Consider the following 18463-nt stretch of genomic DNA (forward strand, 5'->3'; position numbering starts at 1 on the left):
CTGAAGGCAATCTCCTACCTGTGCTTACATTCTCTTTTCGTCAGAGAATGCTATGCTAATTAGAGTCACTTTTGTGAGAGAAGAGGGACTTCCTCCTCCGTTCCATCAAGGTGCCCCCCTCCCATCTTCTAGCAACTCTGACCATTAAAACCATCTCACCTGGAAGACTGTTGTCCAGTAAGCCACTACCAGTTCCCTCTCTGGAACTAGACCTTGAGGAGCTCTCTGATCCCCAGTACAGGCTCTGTATATATAAGTTCCCAAGCTTACTGCGTACAATAGCTATTGGTCCAGTGCCGGGGCTACCTTCTCTGGTTCTCTCAGACAGACAGGCCTCCAAATTACTACTGAAAATCCAGCACCCACGGACAAGTGCGTGAGGATGTTGAGAAATCTGAAGATGTCTTTCACCTGGCCTTGTCTCCCAGAAGTAGGTGGGTGGAACTCAGCAACAGAATAAGATCCAAAAAAAGGAAGAGAATTATACAGTAGACTGAAATAGAACAGCATCATACATACAGCTATGTATCTTCTCTCTACCATCCTTTTCCACAAGACAAAATGATCTCTACCCTTAGGTGTGGTGAGTTAGTTGTTTTTAGTGATACCATATCAATCTGCTGATTTTCAGAAAACAACCTTAGAAAAAAATACTTTGTTCCCAGAATCTGGAAGTGACACTTGAGGAGAGTCGATTTCCTTTCTTTTTAAAATTTCTTTAAATGTTTATTTTTGACAGAGACAGAGACAGAGAGAGAGAGAGAGAGACAGAAAGAGCATGGGGGGGGGTGGGGGCAGAGAAAGAGGGAGACACAGAATCCGAAACAGGCTCCAGGCTCTGAGCTGTCGGCACAGAGCCCGACGTGGGGCTCGAACTCACGGACCGCGAGATCATGACCTGAGCCGAAGTCAGACGCTCAACCGACGGAGCCACCCAGGCACCCCGATGAGAGTCGGTTTTCTGAGGTAAAGAGCAAGTGAGATAAAGCCAAGGGACCCGTGGAACCACACCATGTAAGAACTGCATTTGTCTCAGTTTTCCTTCTTTCAAATAGCACCTCTGGAATCCTTATGCAGGTACAAAGTAAAGTACTCCCTGTTCGCAAAACTCTTGCCATTCTCTCTCAAAAAGTACTGCGATCAGCACCAAGGATGCGTCTAAACTGAGTACCAGCGAAAAGAAGCGCTCATCAAACGAAAAGGTAGCTGTGGGGCAGTTACAATGAGCACTGAAAGATGTGCCAGAAGGCTTGGATACAAGTCAATGTTTTACCCCTTCCAGACATGTCATCCCAGACCAACCATTTAGCCCCCCAAACCTTTGGCTACCTCATCTTCAAAACGGGGGACAGCGGTACCTATCTCAGACGGGAACGTGTCCTGTGAACTTTAGAGCATTACATACCGAAGGTGTATTTGAACAGGAAGAAAAGGAACAGGAAGAATAGTGGAAAGAAAAAAGGAGGAGGGGAAGTGAGAACTGCAGAGCATTAGAAAAGGAAAGTTCCCTAGGTCATAAGATGATTCAGTATCGAGGATGGGGCAGGGCACAAGCTCCTTGGTTCCCATGGCTGCTCTCCCTCCCCAGCACTCTGCACAGCCCACGGTCACAAGCACAGACTGTGGACCCAGACTGCCTGGGTCTGAATCACAGTCATGCTACCTCCCAGCTGTGTGACCTCGGGCAGAATACTTCTGTGAACCTCTATTTCCTCATCTGTAAAGTGGGGCTAGAGGTAGAAGCTGTCGCCCAGGATTGTTAGGAGGATCAAATGATTTAACTTGACCATTTAACATTACTAGGCAATGTAGTTATTAATATATTCAGGATCACGTCAAACTGGTTTCTTCATTCCATTCTGTAAGTGCTTTTATTTTTCAATGTTGTTCTTGGCTCCGGAACGAATTTCAACTGGATTCTATTATGGAATTTCCCCCAACAGCCTATTCATTTCTGCTCAACACCAAGGGTGAGGGGATTCTGCTTCCTGAACATTCTCCCTTCGGAAGCCCTTCATCTCTAACAGCCACTTCCCTCTCCTTCTTAATAATAATGATGATGATGGCGTAAATGCAGCTTGAGCTGAAGCTGTTACAGAGTTAAAACTCTGTGTTGTCTATAGTAAGTGCAATACTATCTAAATTTCCCTTTTGCTGACAAGCATCCCAGGCTTGGGTGCCCCAGCGCCTTTTTGTAAATCAAAAGAATATTGAACTCATTATGTTGAAGCACAAGTTACCCTTCATCGGTCAATTTGTCTGGGTCAACTGTTCTCGCACATTTATTCTGGACATCTAAAAGATAGGACATCCAACGGTTCGTCTCTGATATTACAGCTGTCATTCATTTTGTTATCCTAAAATGATATTCTGAAATCAGGCCATTCAAATGCAATTATTAGGTACCAACGCACTATCTTCCATCAGTGCTGTGGAAGGAATCCAAAGCCAGTCCTCGGGGGCCAGTAGACAGGAACAATAGGGTCCATATCTACACGAAGGTGCAGGGGTTACCAAGCACATTTACTTCCAATTTCTCTTTCTCTCTCTCTCTTTTTAATGTTTATTTATTTTTGCATGTGAGAGAGACAGAGTGTGAGCAGGCGAGAGGCAGAGAGAGGGAGAGAGAGAGACAGAATCCAAAGAAGGCTCCAGGCTCTGAGCTGTCAGCACAGAGCCCGATGCAAGGCTCAAACTCACAAACTGCCAAGATCGTGACCTGAGCCGAAGTTGGACACTTAACCAACTGAGCCACCCGGGCCCCCCACTTCCACTTTCTCTCTTGAGCATCACATTCTACAGCTCTGTGGGGGGAGGTACAGATTTTAAGTTCCTCTTTAAGGAGAAGAAAAATTGAGGCTCAGGGAGAATAGATCGTTATTCAAAGATCTAATGGAGAAAGAAAAAAGACTCAAATGCAAATCTTCTGTCGTAGATGGAGTTATCTACCCCATTCTCTTCCTTCATTTCTTCCTTTTTGTGTTCAATAACCAGCCTCCAAAGAGCGCTCTCATGTTAAATAAACACCTGAGCACGTGATTTTCACACTGTGTCTTCACCCCCAAGTTCTCCCTTCATCCCATAGGACTAGAATCCAATACCCTCAGCCTCTCGGCCCCTTGACCTATTCCACTCCAATGATCTCCATTTCCTCCCTCTTCCAGCCCCTACTTCCTGCCATGGTTACTCCTAGAATGTGTCATCTCCCAAAGTCCCTTGACTCTGACATATCGTATCAAAAGATTCCATTCTCGGACTTGTCCGTCACAACACCCGCTCCCTACCTCTTTAAGACCTCCGGGCCCGTGACGATCTCCTTTCCCTCTACCCACGATCTAATGTCTTCACTTCTTTCTAGATCGACTTAATTCCAATGATCCATCTGTTTACTTTTCACCAATACTTTCAACCCCTACACAATTACTCTTCCATCTTGTCTACTTGGCAAACCCCCACCCCATTTGAACCTCCGTCCACCATGCATGCTCTTACCTCAAAAGTTCAGTTCTTTTGGAGAACGATAGCCCAGCTGCACAGACTAGAGCCCTTATCAGTTGATGGTTATCAACATTATCAGAGCCCTCAATGCTTCCTGGCGATCTTTGTATATTTCCTTAATCAGGTCCTTCTACCTTTCTACAGACCAATGACTTCAAAACACTCCAAACTCTTTTTGGCACTCCCCAAGTCCCCCTTCCTCAGCAATTGGTTTCACATTGGATTTCTACTTCACAAAGAGAACAGAGGCCGTGGGAAGTCCTTTCAAATCCTGAATAAAATCAATAGATTTGCACCCACACACTCTCTTTCCTTTCTTTCTTCCTATTTCAGCTGAAAGCTGTCCCTCCTTTTACCTCCATGGATGCTTTACCTCCCTCCCTGCCTCTTCAGGAAACGCTTCATCACAAATAACTCCACTCAGAACCTCCCTTTCTGAATGGTCTCCTCCCTTAGAAACCAAAGAACAACAAAAACCTCTCTGCTCTCTTTCTTAGTTATGATTCAAAAAAAAAAAAAAAAAAAAGTCTACTTCCTTGTTTCTCACTTACTTCTCAACCACTGCAATCTGGCTCCTGTCCCCAACATTATATTTAAACATCTCTTGCCAAGGTCAAGATTTTAAGCACAAAAGGCTATTTTCAGTTCTCACTTGATGTTCTCTATCAGAAACCATGGCCCCTGATTACCCACATCGTCCTTCTTAAAACATTCATTTATTGTAGCTTCCGTGATACCAGATGTCCCTGACTTCCCTCCTCCACCATCGGCCAGTCCTCAGCCACTCAGTGTTTTTCTGTGCACATGCTAAGCAGGCTCCTCTGAGTGAACACATCCTTAAGGGACATCTAACAATCGCTATCGGTAACCTGATGATTCCGAATACCATATATTTTTTATCGAAGGGCCAGAGCCATTTATACAACTGCTTGCTAAGTCTCCATTTGGATGTCATGGCTAGTTTAAATTTACCAGTTGCAAAGCTGACTCGTCATCTTCAATCACACAAAACCCCAGAGTCTCTTTGCCTTACAGGGTTGCTTATCTTGATGAAAAGCACCACCACCCACACAACTGACCCTATGAAAAATGCTCCCCATCTCTTTTTCCTGTTTGACCCAGATCCAGTGATTTGCCCCTTCAGGTGTGATCTTGCCAAGTCTTTTGCAACCTTCACATTCCAATACTGATACTTCCATCACCTTAACGTACCTCAAGTTATGATTTCATTTGTATGACATTTCTTGAAATAAGGGACTCATAGAGGTGGAGAACAAATCAGTGAGGGTCAAGGGTTAACGATGGCAGGGGAGGAGGGAGAGGTGTGATAATAAAGGGATAGCGCGGGGCGCCTGGGTGGCGCAGTCGGTTAAGCATCCGACTTCAGCCAGGTCACGATCTCGCGGTCCGTGAGTTCGAGCCCCGCGTCGGGCTCTGGGCTGATGGCTCAGAGCCTGGAGCCTGTTTCCGATTCTGTGTCTCCCTCTCTCTCTGCCCCTCCCCCGTTCATGCTCTGTCTCTCTCTGTCCCAAAAATAAATAAACGTTGAAAAAAATAAAATAAAATAAAGGGATAGCGCACGAGATCTTCGTGGTGATGGCGTTTTGATGGTGGCGATGGTTACCTGAATCTACACGTGTGATAAAATGACGCAGAATGATACCCATCCATTGTACCAATATCAATCTCTTGGTTTTGATATATGATATGATATGATATGATATTATAGTTATATTAGATGTAACCATTGGGGGAAACTGGGGAAAAAGTACATGAGACTCCCTTTTACTGTCTTTGCAACTTCTTGCCCGTTTCAAAATAAAAATTAAAAAATACATGTATCTCAAATCCCCACTGATGCTACTTTAGTCCAAGACACCTTCCTCTCTTACCTGGGTCACTACCATAGCCTTCCTGTTCCCCGTTACACATTTTGCACCCTTTCCCAACTTTCCCCCATCAGTCTATTTCTCCCCATTTTAGCAGCAGTCACCTTCCAATGGTGACAATGTGACATGCTCTCTCTCCATCTGGGCAAAATCCTCTAAAGAGCTCCCCATTGTCCTCAGGACATGATTCCTGAATTGTGAGCTGAGATGCTACAGAGAAAACTCATGGGGACACAGAGGATGTTATAAATGTTCGAGAGAAGGGAGGGGTATTTGCCATTTATTGGGCATCCGCAAAATTACTAACCTGAAATAGTATACAGTTTCAACATTAAAACATATGTTGTATAAACACATACAAACCTTTCTTTCATATGGTCTATCTTCATTAAGGTGGATTTTTAGCAGTTGATACAACTACAAAGTACCGCAGAAAAATTAATGAGGAATAGGAAATGAGGGGGGCAGTATCCGATTGCAAAGCATATGTAGGAGAAGCTGTGGTTATTATTTTCTTTTTAATGTTTGTTTATTTTTGAGACAGAGAGAGACAGAGCATGAGCGGGGGAGGGGCAGAGAGGGAGGGAGACACAGAATCCGAAATAGGCTCCAGGCTCTGAGCTGTCGGCACAGAGCCCGACGCGGGGCTCGAACTCACGGACCGTGAGATCATGACCTGAGCCGAAGTCAGACGCTCAACCGACAGAGCCACCCAGGAGCCCTGAAGCTGTGGTTATTTAAGAATAAAATTAGGAGTGCCTGGGTGGCTCCGTCGGTTGAGCGTCTGACCTCAGCTCAGGTCATGATCTCGCGGTCTGTGAGTTCGAGCCCCGCATCTGTGCTGACAGCTCAGAGCCTGGAGCCTGCTTCGGATTCTGTGTCTCCCACTCTCTCTCTGCCCCTCCCCCGCTCATGCTCTGTCTCTTTCTCTCAAAAATAAACGTTAAAAAAAAAAATTTTAAAAAAAGAATAAAATTAAAATAGAGCTTTTTCTTTAGATTTGCACACATCATTTTTCAAATGGCCACTAAACTTTTGGGGACATAAATACTTCATTAAGTTGTTTGAATCTAACCACTCAATAAACAGAATTAGTATTTCCCTGGTTCCTACAGGAACCATAACAAAATCACTCAGAACATCCTGAAATGAGAAAGTGTGGAAAGCACCATGTTAGGATAAAGTTCAATGTCTTTTATGTAACATACATAGGGCTCCATGACCCAGTCCCCAGCTCACTTCTCTGGCGTGCATGCTAACATTTTCTCTGCCTGTCACTCACAGTGAGTTACTGCAGATCCCAGGATAAGTCTGTCCCTTTCTGGACATGACCTCAACACACACACACACACACACACACACACACACACACTACCTTCTTATGTCTAACTCTACTGTCCAGATCTCAAGTTAAAAAAAGAATAAAAATCCTCTTTTTGAAATCCTTCCTTAATCTTGCAAGACCACCAGGAGTGCCCCTTCTTCGCAATACCACTCAATATTCTTCTTCTTCCCCAGCACCCCTAGAGGAGGGAGCAGTGTGACTCCTTACTGTCTATCTCTCACCAGCTCCCCTACGGTGCTCCTCGGGGTGTGGATTAGTTACTGCTTCGTTGGCATCAGACGTTCCTACAGTTTTTGCACAACACAGAGACTCAGCCAATATAGGTTGAATTAATGCACAGGTGAGCAATTCCTTCCCAAATAGTACAATCCCAAACCATTCGGCAGTGCAGAGACCCATATCATTTGTATTCCATTCCTTCTTGCCCACACAGGCCACACCTCCCCTCATAAATGAGATGTAAGACTGGATGTCACGCTAGAGTCACAGACAGGATGTCACAAGTGCTCAGGGATGGAGGCTGCACCTTGCTGACCTTCTCTGGATAACCACACCCCGTTCTGAAATGCGGCTGGTGGCCGGAAGGTGCCTGGGCGAAAAGCCATCCCTCGGGGATCAACGTCTCCTGAGCATGACACATCAAAGATAACCCGGTGGACACCGTGCAGCGGGCACTGGAAGATGAGGTATCGCAGACTGCTCCCCATCACCTGGGCTGATTAATAAATGAGACGTTTGCAAATCATGGGATGTGTGCTGTTTACATGAATCAACGCCTGCTGCTAGCGTAAGGGTACCTTGTCAGTATGTAGGCCTCTGGATCCCTGCCACACGTGCTTCAGGGCATCAGACATCTTCCTCTTTCTGTTCCTTTTTATCTGCTTCCTAACAAGTGCCCTCTTGGTCTCAGAATGGAGCCAGTGTTGTCATCCTAGGACACCTCTTCCACGCAGCGCCCAGACCCCTCCTGCTGTCGGCGGTCTCCTGCAAACCTTCTCGGAGTCCCTGTTGCTGAATTTCCAGGGAATGGTGCTTCGGATATTTATTTTAACTACCCGTCCTCAAGCACCTGTTCTGTGCTAAATGTGATCCTTTGTGATCTTCTCAAATCTTTACAACAATTATGGAATGTCTCCCCATGTTACAGATAGACAAGTTGAGGTCAGAAAGTTTTGGCAACATACCCCGGATCTCATAGGTGGGAAACGACAGAGCCAGGATTCAAACCAAAATCGGCTTGAATCCAAAGATTTCCTTCCCGTCGCTCAAGTATAGCGACTGGTTTAAGTTCACATAGGCTTAGAGACTGACTTGGGGCTGGAAGTTTCCACCGAGGTTTGCAGAGACAAGCCAGGTACAGATAAAGGCTGGGCTGCAAAGCCTTCCTCCAAGTCAGTCTGGGAATCCACTGCTAATGAGACTCAGTAATTCTTATGCCCAGAAGGAAGGCCTTGAGAGATAAAGAAACTGCCTGGAGGCAGAAGCCTGGGCATTCTGATTCCTTTCATAAGGGATACAAAAGTATCCAGCAGCTGTTGAATTGTACATAAAAAAATGCATCCTGCCAAAGGGTGCCAAGAATGGAATTGGGGCAGGTAAGTCTGGTTGTAGCCCGGGAAGAGGACTGCCTGACGGGTAGGCACTGAGTCGTACTTGGGAGTTAATGAACTCTATCTTTACTGCCTCCGTCTTGGCTTCGGTGCTCCCTTCCTCTCCCTTGAATTATTGCCACAGCTTCTGAACCCTTCTCTCTTACTCCCTTCCACTCAGTCGGCACGCTGCAGCCAGCGCGGTATTTCTAAATGCATTATCAGACCACGTCCACCCCATGTTCCAAACACTTCATCATTCTGTTGCCCACATCAGGAAAGGCACAGGTTCTAACCTGAGCCCATGGCAAACTCTGAGAATCAAACCCGGCACAACTGTCCTCTGAGCCCCAACTGACCACAGCATAGACTCAAAGTCAGTGTCTTCAGACTGTAAGGCCCACTCCACCGGTGGAGGTTGAAATCACTTTAGTTGGTAGGTAGCAACATTAAAAAAAAAAAAAAAATAGGGCCGCCTGGGTGGCTCAGTGAGTTGAGGTCCGACTTCGGCTCAGGTCATGATCTCACGGCTCATGAGTTCAAGCCCCGCATCAAGCTCTGTGCTGACAGCTCAGAGCCCGGAGCCTGCTTCAGATTCTGGGTCTCCCCTCTCTCTGCCCCTCCCCTGCTCATGCTCTGTCTCTCTCTGTCCCTCAAAAATAAATAGACATTAAAAAGAATTGAAAAAAATAAATGAATCAGAAAGGAATAGGCAGAATGGAAAAAAACAGTAAATACCAAAATATATCACATGTACTAAGGTTAAGTATTTTTTTTCGTGAATTTTCATTTCAATCATACATCTTTAGCTCTGTCTGTACTGCGTCTATATCTGTTTATTGAGTGTCAATATGAAAAGAAAATGAAGATGAGTCAGGGTTAAGAAATGTAAAACCAACAGAAAGAAAAAGCATTGCTCTAAATAGGTGTCCAGTAATATTCTGACAATTAGCTAGAGTTTGGTTGAAATCAATTTGCCATTCCAAATCTCTTTCACTGTTGCCTCCAAGCTGCTGTTCAGCCTTATGCCCTAAGTTGCTGCCACACACACACACACACACACACACACACCTATAGATCTAGGCTTTCTCCTACCTCTTATCTTTGCAGACTCTCCTCCATCTGCCTGGGCTGCTTTTCTTTCGACAGCCTTCTCACAAATTCCCAATCGTCTTTGAACACTGATGCCCGTTCCTCTAGGATGCCTTCTTAGACTTGTCTTTTCAGCCCACACTTCCCCACCGTCACAACCCCAATGCTAGGGGAGGCCCCTCCCCCCCCCCCCCCCCCCAAACACAGCACCAAGGGCATTGCTCAGCCAGGGAACTTAGCACATGCACTGTGCTCATTTGTCTTTCAGTCAATTTTCCCCAAGATATAATGAATTCCTTGAGGGCAGGGATCAAAGTTTCCCCTTCTTAACCCCAAGGGAACAGTGCAGCGCCCCCCGCTGGTAGGAGTTTGGAGATCAGTAAACATTTTTCAAAGGAATGACAAAGCTGCTGGGTGCTCCAGATCACGGATCCAGTTCCTGCTTCCTTGGCCAAGGTTTGGAGCATGGAGTCTGAAGCTGCAAGGCCTTGTCTCTCTTCCCTTCCAAATTCCTCAGGTCATAACAGTGGCCATGTTTGGTGTCGGCAGCTCCGTGTGAGGGAGGTGCACAAGCCTGTCCATTTTCGGTCATTGATTCTCACTAAAGCGGGGTCATCGCTTGGCCAAGATCGAAGCAAACTCAAGTTTGCAGCTCACGAAGTCAGCTCAGTAATGACAAGGCAGCAAAAAGGTAAAGGATAGCAAAGGTACCAATTTGGTAGCAATAAAGCTATCATTCTTGGAAGTGGAAGATCAATTTTAAATAATCAACACAAAAGATTATCTTTGAATCGACTCCAAGTGGCCCGGGGGATGTTTGCTGTGTATCCTTCCCCAACCCTCTCTATTCAGGGAGAAGTTGATCAGAAATTTGGATTAAATGAGGGACAATGTAGGGGGAAGGTATAGGGTAATGGTTCTCACCAGTGACACCACTCTTTAAGTGGCTACAGTTGATAACTATCAACAGGGGACACTGTCCCACTCTCATCTTCTTTCATACCTACTGGGCATGCTCTTAAAGGGATAAAAAGTATCTGTTAACCCACTTGGTCCAAACTGGTTTTTAATAACTCAGGCCATGTATATCTGAACCTAGCAACAGAGCGTAAACATCTTACTTCCTAAGGAATTCTGTAGTCAGAGGAGAAACCCACCAGATCTCCCAGGCCTTCTGAAAGAATGGAGATTGTTTTTTGTTTGTTTGTTTGTTTGTTTGTTTGTTTCTGGAGGAGAGAACTGGTTTGCCTTAAATACTGCCTCTCTGCAGCAGGAAGCAAAAATTGATTCACCTTCCTAAATGCATTAACTTGCACTCTGGTCTGAGGCCATGTCTTGAAACATGCAAAATCACTTCCCCTTTGGTCCTGCAGCCAGACTCTTTGGGAACGTGGCCATTACACTGATGTCTATATTGCAACCAGTCCAACTCAAACTCATGAAGACCAAATTCTAAGACTATTTATTCCAATATCCTTCTCACCAGCCCTTTTCCTTTTGTTCCAAAAATACTTGCTCCAGAGCAGAATTTCTCAACCTCGACACTACTGACATTACGTGTCAGATCATTCTTTGCTGCAGAGGGCTATTTGTACATTATCAGATGTTTAGCAGTGTCCCTGATCCCTGACCTCTAAATGCTGGTACCACCCATTTGCATAACCAACTGTGGCAACCAAAAATGCCCCCAGATATTTCCAAATGTCCCTTTAGAGAGCAAAATCACCCCCGACTGGCAATCACTGTCCCACTTCCTTGGCCAAGTGCTAGCTCTCCAAGTTGAAGAGGTGTCCCTTTAAGAGCTATGACACAGGCGGGTGTCTTAGCCTGGGTGGCTAAGCATCAGACTTAGACTCAGGTCACGATCTCGCGGTTTGGTTTGCGAGTTTGAGCCCCACGCTGCGCTCTCTGCTGTCAGCACAGAGCCCACTTCAGGTCCTCAGTCTCTCTTTCTCTCTCTTGCCCCACCCCACCTCATGCTCTCTTTCTGTCTCAAAAAAAGAAATAAACATTAAAAAAAAAAAAAAAAAAAAAAAGAGCTTTGACCCGGGCTGGTGTCCAAAAGGGGAAGACTCAAAGCCAGGTAGAACCAGCAACTCCTTAAACTTGCTGTTAGAATTCCAATACCTCTGAGAATAAGAGCTTGCAAGGTCAAAGAGATTTGATCAAATTTGGGAAGCAATGGTTAACAACGGTTAAACACACAGGCTCTGGAATCTGCTTACCTGTGACATATCCTACTCTCCCAGAAATTAGCTCTCTTTCCTTGGAGAAGTTATGTAAACAGAGATGATGACAATACCTAGTGCACAGAATGACTGGAAGGATCAATCAGTCGGAATAATTTATAGTCAGTGTGTTCATACTGGACCCTTGGTAAGCTTTCAATGCTAGCAATGAACTTGCCATCATTGTTATCATTTATTTGACTGTGGGATCTTTTTTGTTGCCGTTCCAAAAAACACCTTTTAACATCGCATTGAGCTGGAGTTCTATATAATCTACTTTAAGAAATGCTGATTTAGACTCAATTTCCCTATGCTAATAGAAATCTAACACTGGCACCATGGGATACTAAGATCCTGTCTGGAATCCAGAGGCTGCTGGTTTCCTTTCAAGTTCAGCCACAAGCATCCTGAGTGGTGCAGTGGCAGACCTCTCCCTCGCTACCGCTCGTCTGTAAGCTCCTAGAAGGCAGGGACCACCCTACCTTGTACTTTATTGGTTCCCCAGTGCACAGCATCTGGCATACCTAGGTACCCAACAGATACTCTTGAATGATTTCTGGATAAGGACCGCATCTCATTCATCTGAGGGAGACTGTCCACCTAGCCCCAGCCCCATTCATTCAGCCAAGTAGCTTTACCGCAAAACCTACTATAGATATTTTTGTGAAATACGTCAGGGAACCATTAGGATATCAGATTAGAACTGAGATTCATGGAAGTCTGAAATAACTATGCAAGACAGTTAGGCAATCAGACTTGGTTTCCCAGGATTCGATTTACATTCAACTTTTAGGTACTTATTTTGGGCTCAAAGGAAGGTGCACCATAAGCCACAAATCACTTGCTCAGCAACCTGCAGGGAAAACCACTCAATCTGAAAGCACCTCTTGTGGCATAGTGCCTGCCATTGTCAGTATCTCCCCTCCGCCCTGACTCTCCAGAACCAAGTGTACAAAGGGTTCTATAATTTTTCTATTAAGTACGCCCCCGAAATAATCACTACATTTTCCCATTACTGATGATTGCAAAGCCAGGAAAAAAAATAAACAGAAAATAAAATCCAAAAAGGCAGGAAACATCTTTGGACCAAATGGAGTTTTTCAGACCAGACTGACTTCTAAATCGTCTCGAGAACAAAATAAGTAATTTTTAGCAATGCAGTCGGCCCTCTGAGGTAAAGGGGTCAAGTCGAATTTATACAGGTCCTGCAAAATTTCAAGCTCTACATGTTTTTTTTTTTTAACGTTTATTTATTTTTGAGACAGAGAGAGACAGAGCATGAACAGGGGAGGGGCAGAGAGAGAGGGAGACACAGAATCTGAAACAGGTTCCAGGCTCTGAGCTGTCAGCCCAGAGCCCGACGCGGGGCTCGAACTCACGGACCGTGAGATCATGACCTGAGCCGAAGTCGGACGCTTAACCGACCGAGCCACCCAGGCGCCCCAAGCTCTACGCGTTTGATATCAAAGTGACTTCTTACCACAAGCACACAAGGCATTTAATATTAGCTCCTTCTTACAAATGAGAAAACTGAGCCTCAAAGAGGTTGCAATTTGCCCACTGGCAAAAGGACTTTCTCAGTATTTGATGGCGAACCAGGTAACTAAAAACCAGAGAGAGTCATGACAGCATAAGGTAAGGGCTCTTGTGGGGTCTCAGAGGCCCGCTTCTGACTCCCAGCTGTGCCGCTTTCCAGATGTGTGACCCTGGACAATTTGCTTACCCTCTTGGTGCCTTAGTATTCTCATTCATAATATGGACAATAATAGTATTTCCCTCCCAGAAGGGCTGTAAGTATTTAATGACTAATATATGTATGGGCTTAGCAGAAAGTGAAAATCAATGATTTCTTTTTAGAATGATGACTTAGAGCCTTAATGAAAAAAAAAAAAAAAAAAACATTTGTAGATAGAAGAACGTTTAAATTTCATAAAGCACTCCTACACAAACTTTACCTCATTTGACCTACTAGGTAGGCCAGACATCATTATCCCTTTCTACAGAGGAGAAAATTGAGGATCTGAGCCATTCCTTACCCATTCCTATCCATGGAACAATAACTGTTTGTTTATTGACTTGTATGTTTCTTCTACCTTCCACCCTCAACTCCAAGTCTGGTGGAGGAGGGGCCGGGCACTACAGGTTGTGCACATGCGTGTGTGTTTGTGAGGGTGTGCTCTTGGACATTTCGGGGTCACTAAATCGTAGCACGGCTCATGGCATTATGACCAGAGCTAAATTTTACAGCAACCGATGTATGAATGAGTGAATACGCACGAATGCCTCGGCCCAGGACGAGAAAGCTAGAAAGTGGCTCAAAAATAAACAAAGTCCCCAGACTCCAAGTCCACTCTTCTCCACTACCCCAGGCTAAATCCTCAGGGGACATTATTTCATGGAATCATGGAATTTCAGAAAAGGCAAGGACCTTGAAGATCACCTTCGCTAACAGTCTCGTTTTACAGATGAAGAAACAAGCTCCAAAAGGTCCATTATTTGGCCAAAAGCACGCACGAAGGAGGCAGGAGAGGTGGGCCAGCACCCAGGTTCCCTGACTTCAAGTTCAACAATGCTGGCAGGTTCAGGCAGGAAATGGCCCAGCCTTCCCTCCGTGTGTCAGCTGAGACTTACGCATGACAGGGCATGTGCCTCATGCACCCAAACCACTGCCTGTACACATATTATTGCTTGGCTTGTGAAACAATGTGAGAGAAGACCTCTGCTGGGATTTAATGGGAAAGGTTCCCATCCTTGCCATTGGCACGGACTCCCCACCATGATTCTATGAGCTGAAACCAGCCTCTGTGTGCATACGCATGAGGAAAGAAAAGAAAGAAATGGCCTTACCCCACTTAAGTGCAGACAGCAGACCTCCTCTCAGACTTTTTTTCTTTCTGAAGCTCCCAGATCATCCTGGGGCCCGCCATGGGTTCAGGGTGGGGTGAACTGGCCAAGGCTTGAAGACTAGACATCTCAATAAAGCTGGCTCTCTAGCATAAGACAATATGGTGCATTCCTGGAGAAAGCCTTTCTTTCACGATGCAAATGTCCATTGTCTAATACGCTATGTTCACATTAGCACATAAGAAGGCACATTGGAAATCACTGGTTTCCTGTTTCCACAAAGCAGCACTCAATGAGGACAAAGTGTCAATTGACTATTATCCTGATGAGCATGTCCTAGCTGGCTTTGGCTCTGGTCTGAACCTGGCCTGGATGGGCACCATGTCTCTGGGTACTTATCTGCATGTGGGTACACGTGCAGATTATGATAGGAGCCCCACCTAATCTTTGCATGTAAGAAACTGGTTCCAGATCAATGTTTACAGTATTAATGATCTCCCAGTTATACCTACTCTGCTCTTTTTTCCTTTGTAGCACTTATTGTGTGTGTGTGTGTGCGTGTTTAATCAATGTCAGTCTCTCCTATGAGAGCAGGGACCATGTTCATTGTACTCATCATTATATCATCTGCACCAAACACAGTGCTGGGCCTGTTGCTGGTACTTAATAATTATTTGAAGATTAAATAGAGGAAGGAAGGAATAACTAGATGACCAGGGGCCTGACTTCTGGGTTGAACTCCATCATTTAATTAACCATGTGACCTTGGTTAAATCTTATACTTAATTTTCGAACTAGAAAGCATGGTAGAAATCAGCTTGTTGGATGACCGCACACTTTGCTTTAGCAGTGGGATCCAACGGAAAGGATACGTAAAATCAGACCGTGAAAACAGCAGAGTCAGACCTTCTCTTGTGTAAGCACTGTGCACAGCTGGGGGGGGGGGGGATCCTGCCTGAGCACCCCCCCCCACACACACACACACACTTTGCCTATCTTCCCACACTAAAGTGGCTTTTTTGACTTCTTTAATCGATCCTCAAGATTTCCAAGAGCACAGGTTGAAAACCACTGATGTATTTCAAGGCTACCATTTGATAGATGAAGAAAGCAGGATCCAGGAGAGGAGGGAGCTTGACTAATGTCACAAGACCAATGCCCAGAAAGCTAGAGTTAGTATCCAGATGTCCTGACCCCCAACCTCACTAGCAACTTTCACTTCTTAGCATCTCAAAAACCAACCCCAAAGGTTCACAAAGCGGTTGGGAGGAAAAATGTTTGCAAGAGTCCCTTCAGAACTCTGACACACTCGACGTTGGGGCACCAGGCTTGGGGGAGGGGCAGCCGTGCAGCACAGTGGCTGGAAGGAGGGCTTTGGGGTCAGGCAGGTCTGTGTTTGGACCCCAGCTCCTGTTCCTTACCACAAGGAATGTGTCCATGGGTCCCACCGAGTGGGTCAATGCACTCCGCCTCCCCAAGTCCTGGCCTTCCTACCTAACAAAATGCCAAGGCACTGCTCACCTGACAGAGGATGCTGTGAGAATTGAATGGCCTCTTTTCATGGCACATCCTAAGTGCTCAATTAAAGGCTGCCACTGTCGAACGTTTGTGTCTACGGTTCTACTCAGGGTATCCGCGGAAGTCTAGGTTATTTCAACAGCAATCGCGAACATATGTTAATCATCTAACATGCAGGATAGCTCCCGTCTAAAACTCAAGCATAGCCCTCCTACTGTATCATTACTACTCATCTTCAAGCCAACACAGCCCCTGTGTCTAGCACCAGGCCAGGCATACAGCAGTCGCTAAGAAACATTTGTAAATAATGAACGGATGCCTTTAGTTCTGCCGTATTCGTTGGCGTGGTTATGGATTTATAACCAGACTTTGTTTCCACCCCAGACTCCGTCATTTCTCGGCTACCTCACTTTATTCAAGTCAGTCACCTTCTGATCTTTAAAACGGAAATTTGAACCCCGGTCATCCAACTTGAAGGTGGCTTCAGGAGGCTCAAGTGGGAGCAAAAGCCACATGTGAAACCAAGGAGTTATCGTCTGACAAAACACAAAGAGGATAACATTCCTAGATCTCGGCTACTTGCTCGGTTCCCCTCAATCCTTTATCTCCAGCCTCCATCTTTCCGAGCACCAGGAATTTCAGATGCCGGCGCGTTCTGCTGAGTAATCACGGAAGCACCCATGTTTGGTTTACGCGTGTTCGCAGATAGCAATGGCTGCATTCTGCCAGAAATTACGTTAAGGATCCAACTCTGAAATTAGGTAGACAACTATTGTTCTTGGGTAGTTTAGGACTAGTTCTCCCCAGGAGTGGGCTTCTGAATCAATAATTACATTTCTATCTATTTATTTATTTTTTATTTAAGAGAGAGAGAGATGGGGCGCCTGGGTGGCGCAGTCGGTTAAGCGTCCGACTTCAGCCAGGTCACGATTTCGCGGTCCGTGAGTTTGAGCCCCGCGTCAGGCTCTGGGCTGATGGCTCAGAGCCTGGAGCCTGTTTCCGATTCTGTGTCTCCCTCTCTCTCTGCCCCTCCCCCGTTCATGCTCTGTCTCTCTCTGTCCCAAAAATAAATAATAAAAACGTTGAAAAAAAAAATTTAAAAAAAAAAAAAAAAGAGAGAGAGAGAGAGACTGAGAGAGAAGGATACAGGCGATCCAAAGCAGGCTCTGCGCTGACAGCAGAAAGCCCGACGCAGGGCTCGAACTTGCAAACTGTGAGATCATGACCTGAGCCAAAGTCGGCAGCTCGACCAACTAAGCCACCCGGGCACCCCAATAATTATGTTTTTAAAATTCTGGTATTCTTCTCTTTTTAAAGAGGAAATACCCCTAATTTTTCACCTTTGTGTTCCTTCCCCCTTTTCTTGCCCACCCCATGTCCACGCTCCTTAGTGTCTTGCTTTCCATCAGGCTCAGAGCACCTCTCCCCAGTAACTCTCTGATTGCTTAGCACCCTTCAAGGCTCATGTGTGAACTCTTTCATAGATGGAACCGCTGCAGAACCTCAGCCACTAGTGGGCCAACTTCCAAAGTAGGGTTTGAATATTCAGCATAAGCCACAGGCAGGTACAGCTGGTAGAGGCTGCATGAATCTCACATCCCTAATCCATAATGCCCCCAAATGTGCAAGGGAGACATGTCTATTTTCATACCAAATACAAAAAAAAAAAAAAAAAGACTTACACCCTGAATGCAAGCCTTCCCTGATGCAGTCAGCATCCTTTTCCCCCACCACGTTCCCCAGCTCTCCTGTTCTCACTGGCCCAGGAAGGTTAGGGTGTGCCCCTTCTTCCTTGACCTTGAGACAAAGATTATACCCCTAGAGAGCTTTTGGCATTTTCCAACTCATTTAAGTACACGACACGTATTGTGCGCTTTTGACACACCGTAGCAAAAAAAAAAAAAAAAAAAAAATCACTCAAGGGATCGGATCCAAAAATGAATTGCATGGAAGTCCTGCCTTCCAAGAGTTCCTAGTTAGGGAAGAAAGAAACACAAAAAGGCACTCTCTAATTTCAGACGGTTTAAAACGAAAGAGATATAAGTGTAGAGAGCTGTGAAAGAATCAAAGAGAGGGTGAAAGCCCGGAATGGGGAGAATCTCAGATGGTTTCAAAGAGAAAAAAAACTTGGGGCTAAGTCCTTTTTGGATGAATGGCATTCTAAAAAGTCAAGAGCCACTTCAGACCTGCTCAAGAAAACATTGTCCGTGGCCAGTCCCTACTTGTTTCCAGATGTGTGAGTATGCTTGGGAAGGATACAGGTACATCAGCGGCATTTGCAAACAACACCACCTATACCTGACGCGGTTGATTACAAATTCTGTGACCACGGATACCGATAAAACGGGGTTTGAACCCCAATCCCATCGCTTACTGACCGTGTGACTTTAGGCAAATAATTTCACCTAGCCGAGGATCAGTTACTTCATGCATACAGTGGAGAGAACAAATGCAATCTAC

At 45.4% G+C, this 18463-nt stretch overlaps 1 protein-coding gene across 2 annotated transcripts in view; it reads right to left on the reverse strand.

Annotated features, from left to right (window-relative positions):
• Positions 1-18463, reverse strand: part of BRINP1 (BMP/retinoic acid inducible neural specific 1) — a 176920-nt gene that overhangs the window by 107862 nt on the left and 50595 nt on the right. The gene's annotated exons all lie outside the window — the stretch shown is intronic.

This window comes from Leopardus geoffroyi, chromosome D4 (genome assembly GCF_018350155.1).
Source record: "Leopardus geoffroyi isolate Oge1 chromosome D4, O.geoffroyi_Oge1_pat1.0, whole genome shotgun sequence".
NCBI lineage: Eukaryota > Metazoa > Chordata > Mammalia > Carnivora > Felidae > Leopardus > Leopardus geoffroyi.